Below are 9,080 nucleotides of genomic sequence, written 5' to 3' on the forward strand. Positions count from 1 at the left end.
AACAATTGTTTAGATGATGTATTTGGGCAATTTCCGGGATTAGATTGTACGTCAATGGGGGGAGCAATGTTAAGCCCCAGTTGTAAATTTAAATATGACGATTACCTCTTCTATAATACTGCGGCCACTGAACTTCGGCCACCACCCCCTCCTCCGCCATTGACCAAACGGCCAGGTAGTCACAAAGGAGCATATATATAATCTTATAATAATTATTATTTTATTGTCCTGGGAAAATGTAAAATAATTTCAAAAAAGAGATATTTTAGTTACAAGACAAGTTTGATATTACTTAATGATACTCATCATTGTGTGTCAACTGCTGGATTTTGCAGGAACGAAGGATAACACATATATTTTTATAAATGTAATTTTTATGGTGATTATCTTATTAACTTTATATGTTTTATATTAGTTTTCATAAATTTTTGAATAAATTTAAATTCAAATGAAATATAGATAAAAAAAAAAAACTACTATTTTGCCCCTTTAGTTTAAGCCTAAGACCTAGTTTATCCTTAGGTTTCAAAAAAAAGTTAAAAATAACCATCTATTGTTTTAAGGGAAAATACTATTTTGGTCATTGTATTTTTTCTGAATACGCGATCGACCTTATATTTTGTTAAATAATAATGTGGATCTTGTGTTTTACAAAATGAATGAAAATAGTACCCTAGACTCATTTTTTGTTAAAAGGTTTTCAATTATAATATAAATTTTTGGGTATTGAAGATGAAATGAGTTCACAGTAGCAGAGAAGGTGGTCGGAGAACTGAAACTGAAAGATTATATTTAAAAATATTTTGACCAAAGTTTGGTATATGGTACTATTTTGATCCATTTTGTAAAGCATATGGTCCGAACTGTTATTTAACAAAACACAAGGGCTGATCACGTATTCTGAAAAAAATACAAGGGTCAAATTGGTATTTTCTCTTGTTTTAAATATACAAAAATATCCCCTCTATAGGTTTTTAGTGAAAATTTTCATTAAAAAGACAAAAAAGGTCCCACTTAAAATGTATTAATATCTTTATTTTTTGTAAATACAATTTATAAAATTGATTAACAAAACTTAAACTTAAAATAAAATAAACCAAAATAAAAAACATAAAAAATATATTTATCATTTTTATGCATTAAAATATTTATATTTTTTGTAAATAATTTATAAAAATAATTGAATAATAAACCTAAAATTAAATAAATAAAATCCAAACTAAAACAAAGTTATTTTTATTTGTTTTAATTTTATTATAGATTCTATGTTTTGTTAATTAAATTTATAAATTATTTTTATACAAAAAAATAAATAAAGATATTAACGAATTATAAGTGAGAATGTTTTTGTTTTTTTTAAGAAAAAAAATTGACCGAAAAACAGAGATGCTATTTTTGTACTTTCAATTTCACATAGGGTTATTTTAGATTTGGGGCATTATATTTGCACCCCAAAATTTAATTAAGACACCATATTTATATTAAACATTAATATATAATATATATTATTTTCAACTTATGCTCACATTTTTTTTAATTTTTTTTCTTTTCCATATTCTAAAAATACATATACATATTATATATTTTAAATATTTAAATAAAAAAATTAAAACAAAAAAATATATAAAAACTTGTTAAAGTAAGAGTTTTTTTCTAAAAAAGTATACATTATTTGTAAACAAAATTATGAAAACACGATAAAATAAAATTATTGAAATTAACAATAAAAGAAATTAAAGAATGTCAAAAACAATATTGAGAAAAAGTATTAACAATGATTTTAAAAATTAATTTTTTTAATTAATAGGATGCCTATATATATTCTTGTGGTGCAAATGTAATGTCCCTTTAACTTTTATAAAATATCATGGTTAAACATGGTAACAAGCTTAAATTGAGGGGGCCGACATAATAATTTCTTTATAAAAAAAATTATATAACATTAATATTAATTAAAACTATATAAGGCATAAGTTGTTAGAATATTTTATATAGACTCACATAATTATACGTTGCTCACGTAGTGTCGTGATTAACATGTAAGGATAACTATATAATCGGTATTGCATGCTATTACCATCGACCATAATGAGATGGACATAATATACTGACACGCTCGGGGCCCATGGACACACTCTCAATGTCTTTAGGCCAGCCCATTGGGCTAGGACAACTAATCCTATCATTGGGTATCTAGGCCCAATAAGCCCATTGTGTTTTATAAAAGGGGTTACACCTTTATTATGTGAGAGTAGACAATGGGTGTTTAGAGGAAAAAGAGAGAAAGAGAGTAGTGTTCATTCACACCCCAAGCACCCATTTGATCTTTGATGTGCAGGTGGGTGAATTGTGATGAGCATAATTATGGAGAATGATGGTTCCTAGACTTGATCACAAATGTATGTAAAGCTTTTCATCTTATTGTGTTTGATGCCTTAAATAAGATGATTCCGTTATGCAATATTGAGCATGAATATGCTTGATCAATTATGTATTATTATTTGATGCTCAATTAGTTTTCAACAATTGGTATCAAGAGCTAGGTAATATGATTTTAAGGCTTAAATCTATTTAATTTATTTTTTTCTATTTTTCTCCAAATTTTTCCATACCCACGGTTTTGTGAGAGACCCATTTGCAAAAAATTTAATTTTGAATTTTTTCGGACATTTTTCGGGTCTATTATTCTTGGGTTGTTGAAACAAATTGGGTAAAAGTATTTTGGTGTATCATTACAAGCAAGGATGGGAGAAATCCAGTTTTTTAAAGCATGAAAATGGCTTTCATATTTTGATCTGAGATGGAGTTCTCTGGGCATCTATTGGTTGTTTTGGACCTTTGGGGAGATTGGAAATGGGTCGGGGATGAAAAGCCCTTTAGTCACCGGCGAAATGGGTGATCGGAAAGCCCGAAACCGGCTAGACTGAAATTCGGGTCGAGAGGACCTGAATCGTTACCCGCGGGAACAAAACGGGTGAGAGAGACGAGTCCATACGACTTGTCGTTTGGCCTTTTCACCAGAAAACGACGCGTCGTTTGGCGCATGAAGTTTTGTCGTTTTTATTCAAAATGACACGTTGTTTTTATTCAAAACGACATGTCGTTTTCTGGCAAAAAAACAAAAAAAATTAAATAAAAAAAATATTTGGGGAGGTCTGATTTATGGCGCGTGGGGGCGCGTGCAGGGTTCTATTTGGACCAATTTTTCACCATTTTGACTATCTTTTATTTTCCCACTTAATTGGGCAATTATATTTTGGGTTTGGTCAATTAAACAATTAATTGACACATAATCACACAATTAAATTAAATTAAAATTATTATCTCACAATTTATCTTATATCATTTATTAATTGTAAAAATGATTATATTTATTTGAAATTTATGCCTTATGTTTTGTTATAAAATACTTGGCATTATGTGTAAATATGATTATGTTGTTGTGACGTTAAATGAGTGCATATGTACTCACCTATCGTGAGATTAAGCATGTCAATTTGTCATTCATAATAATTGTGAGATTAATACAATTTGAATGTTTATGTGCTTGCCTATCGTGAGTCTAAACATGTCAAATTATGAAGTTTAAAATTATAATATCACATAAGACCCAATAATCGAGCAATATGTTATACCAAATTTTTTGTACATATGTCTTATAATTTGTTTTTGAGGATTCGTGATTATGAATGGATTATTATTGGCATATATTTGATTTATTTACATAATTATTACCTATTTGATTTATGCACTTGTTAATAGATTCTTTGACATTTATGGATGCGTAGTTGGGATTATTTGATGATTATGAGATTATAATCTATGACGAACATATAATTGAATGTTCTATGGATATTCATATGGTGATTGTGATTATCGCTAATTAAATTCACATTGTTCTAATCACAATTAATACTAAGATCCATACATGCAATTTGGTCATCCTGTCGATAATTTTATTGTTGGGTAGGATGCTTAGATGGTGAAGGAAACACATTGGATGTCATGAACCGCACAATCTTTTCTACCCTTTCGGTAGTGGATTAATAAATTTGGTTGTGACATTTGAAGTGATTGTCCTTACGTACGAGTCATATGTTTTGTTAGAACGACTCTAGCATGACATGATCATTTTTGTTGATAGATCATTTGGAAAGCTAAGAAAACGAGCAGATAATGTGATCCTTGCTTTCACATGCATAGTGGCACTGCTCATTGATATTTTCTCTTAGCTTCAAGCAATCCTAAAATCTCTACTGTTTAGTTATCGGATGGGACAATAATATGTTTTGACATATCGATATCTCATTGTAAAGACGGACTAGGCCTAAAATTGATAAACCTTGAAGTCACATTGTTTAAATAGATGCCAAGTTACTCCATGATCAGTGGGAGATTGAGAATATTGAGATGGGTGTCAGATGGTTGTAGTGAGGTATATATGTGTTAATCGACCCTTCTATATGACAACTTTGTGAGGATGAGATCGCTTGGGAATCTCTTGAGGTATTGAAGTGAAACTCTTACGTTTTTCGATAATGATGAGTTCAGGAGACTATTGCATTGATTTTATGCCCTAAGATAGTTTCAGTGGAACTAGTGAATCATCTATTGTGGTTTTCTTATAATTAAGGCTCAAGATATGACATAGGTCATAAGTGGACAATTTTGGATGAATACAACAATGGATATGTGATCATTATCTATTTCGAAGTGATAATCGTATTACTTGGAGACATTCGTAAACACGATGAATCCAAATTAAATGGAATAATGCATGTGTACTCAATATCATGTTGTTGTTGCTACTAAATTTGAGGATAGCTAAGTTATATTTAGACAACAATTTTGGTTTGATTGAAGTCAATGAAACAAAGCTTGCCATATAGTGATATTGATGACTTAGTATTCTTTTTGGATAACCAATGGAACGAATAAGGAGAAGTTAGGTTTTAACTTATTTAAGCATAGTACACATGTTGGTCATATTGATTCTTTTGTCCATAAAGTTTTTATGATCTATAATATCATGTATAAGAGTTGAGAGATATCGAGTATTTATTACTCTTTTGTTAAAATCTCTCTCACATGATCATTATCTTGAGCACAGTCTTCTCAAGCTTTGACTCATCAAAGTTTCAAACATTTTTTTGTGTTTTAGAAAGCTTCAAAGTGGAAAACACCTAAATGATTAATCCAAACATGCATAATGTTGTGCAGTCACTTCCTATATGCATTGTTTGACGAAGTGACAAGTATAAAACGGGACGTATATATATAGCCTCAATGGTTGTACTGCATGCATGTTGTTTTAATGGTTGTTAATATATTTGAATATCTTCCGGGCCAAATCATGTTTAATATATGTATCCTATCGTTATGATATTATACATGATTTATTTGACTGCCTATTAGATAATGAAGTTTAATATGGTGTTTGTCTATTATATTGGTCCAAGTGGGAGAGATATTTGAATTTTTTGTATGGACTAATATAATCACAAACGTAATTCCATATTCACAACCATATTAGGTGTTTAAAGAGACAATATGAGTTAAGTATTTTGTTATGACTCTCAAAAAGATTTAGATTTGATGATTTGCATCGTTTCATTTCGAATAACCTTATATAGGTTGAGACTGAAGAAGGATTTAATTTGCATACCTTATTTTTGGGCAATCACAATCTCAAAGTTTAATTGTGAAAGAGAAGATGATTATCTCAATGGATATTTTTCGAGAGTACTTCTATCCATTATTGATGATAAGTAAATAAAGTTGTCTATGTTGGAGTTTCAAGTTGGGATTAGTCAAGGGTCAAAAGATTATTTAGGGAATAACTGGACTTATCCCTTGTTTTGCTTCCACTGTTATTATTGTTGACCCTACAATCAGCTAGAATATGATAAGAAACTCCATATGTGAACAAGCAAAGATATAGAATCGAAATAGTTTTACAGACCTACAATTTCAAGCAGGAAATAAGGTTGACGACATATACCTCAAAATTGTTAATCGAGAGCCATTAGTAGTTCTTAATCCTTATTTGGAGAGTTGATATGTTAATATCACGATTTCCAAGATATGATCAAACATGGAAGTTTAGGCTTAATCACATGATAACTGGGAGATTTTTCTTGATGACAGTTCTTGTTGAGAACAGACTATTTGAGGAATAAATTAAGATTGATTAAAGCCTATATCTAGTTACCATTATAATGGAATGAACTATTCAAAATGCATTATTATTGGATGGTAAAGTGGTGACTATTTGGAAATCAATATATAAGGATGTGAGAACTAAATTCTTATTTTTTAGAATTTCCTTTGGCTCATTCAAGCCTTGAGAAGGCAACAACTAACAAGGGCACCAGAATTCAATGGATTAAATTCGTTTTGGAAAGGCATCAAGACAATGAATAATGTTATTCTCATAATGCACAATTTGAAACATTATCGTTAGTCAATATTATGTGAGAGATCAGTGGGAACAATGACATGTTTATATTATTACATGATATAGTACATTGCTCATATTTTATGATACTGATCTAATTTGGAGACAAGTAAAACCGTTATTTGATAGTCTCTGTCGGATGAAGAATTTTAGAGAAGCCTTACATGGTCTAAGTATTTAGATTCTTCATGATGAGATCAACAGAAAGTAGAATTGTATCATAGTTTATGTTGACTAACTTTTGATGTGAGTAATGTTTCAATTTCATTGAGAACTTTGGAATAGTCTAAAGTGTGATGTATTGTGAAAGGCCTAAAGTCCACGTGTATTGATAATGATGAGAGATCAATTTTGAGATTGTTCCATACATGCTTGTTGAAGGCAGCCTTAGGTTTTCTCATGTATACGTGTAGAGTCCAAGAACTTTACTTAGCTAAAATAGATAGTAGTATTATAGTATTTATAGTATTATCTTTTTAACTGTGGATTTTTGGTTCAGACCGGGAATTATTTGGACACTCATAGTAGTACTTGTAGATTTTCTAAGTTTAACCTATAGTTTAAGAATATTAATTTTAACCTAAGTTTTGATTAATATGACTGATATTAAGGATAATATTTATTATACTATAAGGTTTAGTTAAGAACCAATAGGATTTTAAGCACATGTTATGAATGGGTGATTAAGGATTAAGTATTTTGAGGATTAAATTTAATAAGGGGTAAAGTTTGAATGCTTTAAGGTCAGTCAGTAGCTTTGAATACGTTGAGGGCTTAGTCAAGGCTGTTTACTCCATTCAAACTTAGCTAAAAATGTGTAATTTCGTGTTTAAATAATCAGCGTGTGCCGATATATCGCAGCACGTAGATACGGAAAACACGAGACGATGCACGACAGCCTCGGGCATACTGGCTCAGGCGATATATCGCCTACAGGGGGTGATATATCGCCTCCTTCAGTATATTTTGAAAAGTTTTGAATTCTTTTTCCATTCAACCTCTTGATAAGTCCAGCACCTTTTTGAACGAGTCTTCAGCCTCTGCTGAACGATTATTCAAATTATTTTCACCTAAAAAGCCATTATTTTTATTCAAGTGAAATTAAGATCCTTTCATTCCTAAACTCTATAAATAGGACCTAGTACCCAGCCATTATTCATCTTTTGCTCTAAGTTCAGAGGCTGCAAGTGCTAAGTGAGTGTGAGAGTATAAACACCTGGGTTGGGGAATCATAAGCTTATCAAACACTTTGGGAAGTAAGGTTTTATAGTATTTCGGTTTGAGGTGTAGATTGGTCTTACAAGTCTTCAAGGTAACCCAAAACTCTAGTTCATTTCTGTATTTGTTCTTTTAAGTTCTCATAGTCTTCTACTTAGCCTCTAACCTTAATCTTTATTTTGGTTAGGAAATCTAAGTTCTTGAGCAAAAAGGTTTTGGTAAGTATTTTTCTCAAGGTTTAGTCCTTCCATTCCTTTCATTTATTTTTCTTCAAATCTACTCACCCTGTTATATATGGTTTTAGGAGTGTTCCAAAAGTCTCAACTCTGTCCTCTCATCCCGGTAACTTTGGTAAGGAAAATAGGATAGAATCTATATGTTATATGCTTATGTTATCTTATGTTTTATGCTATGAAATATGTTATAAAACATGTTATGAAATAGGTATGTTTTTAGGCTTAGGCATATGACCCATTTGACTAACAAGCCCCAAATAGATTATGGGCATATGACCTACTTAGCTAGTAGGACCCCACTAATCTAATGGGCATATGACTTGTTTAGTCTATGGGACCCCAAGTAATAATGGCCATTATAGTATGTGTATGATAAAGTGTTATGTTAAGTTTTTATGTTTCTTATGAAATTCATGTATATGAACTATGTGTTAGATTTTTCCTTGCTGGGCATTAGGCTCATTCTTTTTTGTTTATATGTGCAGGAAAATAGCTATAGTGGCGGTAATATTCGTGGATGCTTGGGGAATGTGTATCGGCGATGAATGGAGTCAAGGAGTCGAGAGTTCGATTTTCGAGGATGTAGTCTTGTTTTATGGTCTTTATATGTATTTTCTGCACTTATATGTAATTCCTTTTTATTATTTTAAATTATGTTTTGTTTTTAAGACAATGGGATCCCATATCCTACTTCTTTATTTTATGAAAGTAACTCTTATTTCTACAAGTTTCTAATAAAGTTATGGTATTTTCGCAAAATGTAAGTTTTATTAAGGATTTGTATGTATAGTTCGTTAATGATCCAAAAGTCTAGAGTAGGTGGGCCATTACAATACGCATTCCCTATTGTGATATTTGTCATGGGCATGCTGGATTGGTACTTGAGTAGTCATCCTTATGGTATCAAGGATGTCTTTGCAATCGACAAATCAACATTATGATGCTCAATAGTTGGTTTTAGTGATATCGATTGAACAAGCTGCATGGATGTCAAAATCCTTTATAATGGTAGGAGGAGCTATTTTGTGATTAATTGTCTAATCAAATAAACACCTACAATTTCCTCTCTCATACATGCAGGTATAATGGTAAGAGGAGTTATTTTGTAATTAGGTGTTATGTGGACACTTACAACATCCTCATTCATAGATGTAGAGTGAGTGACGTGT

Source organism: Humulus lupulus, chromosome 7 (genome assembly GCF_963169125.1).
Source record: "Humulus lupulus chromosome 7, drHumLupu1.1, whole genome shotgun sequence".
Lineage (NCBI taxonomy): Eukaryota > Viridiplantae > Streptophyta > Magnoliopsida > Rosales > Cannabaceae > Humulus > Humulus lupulus.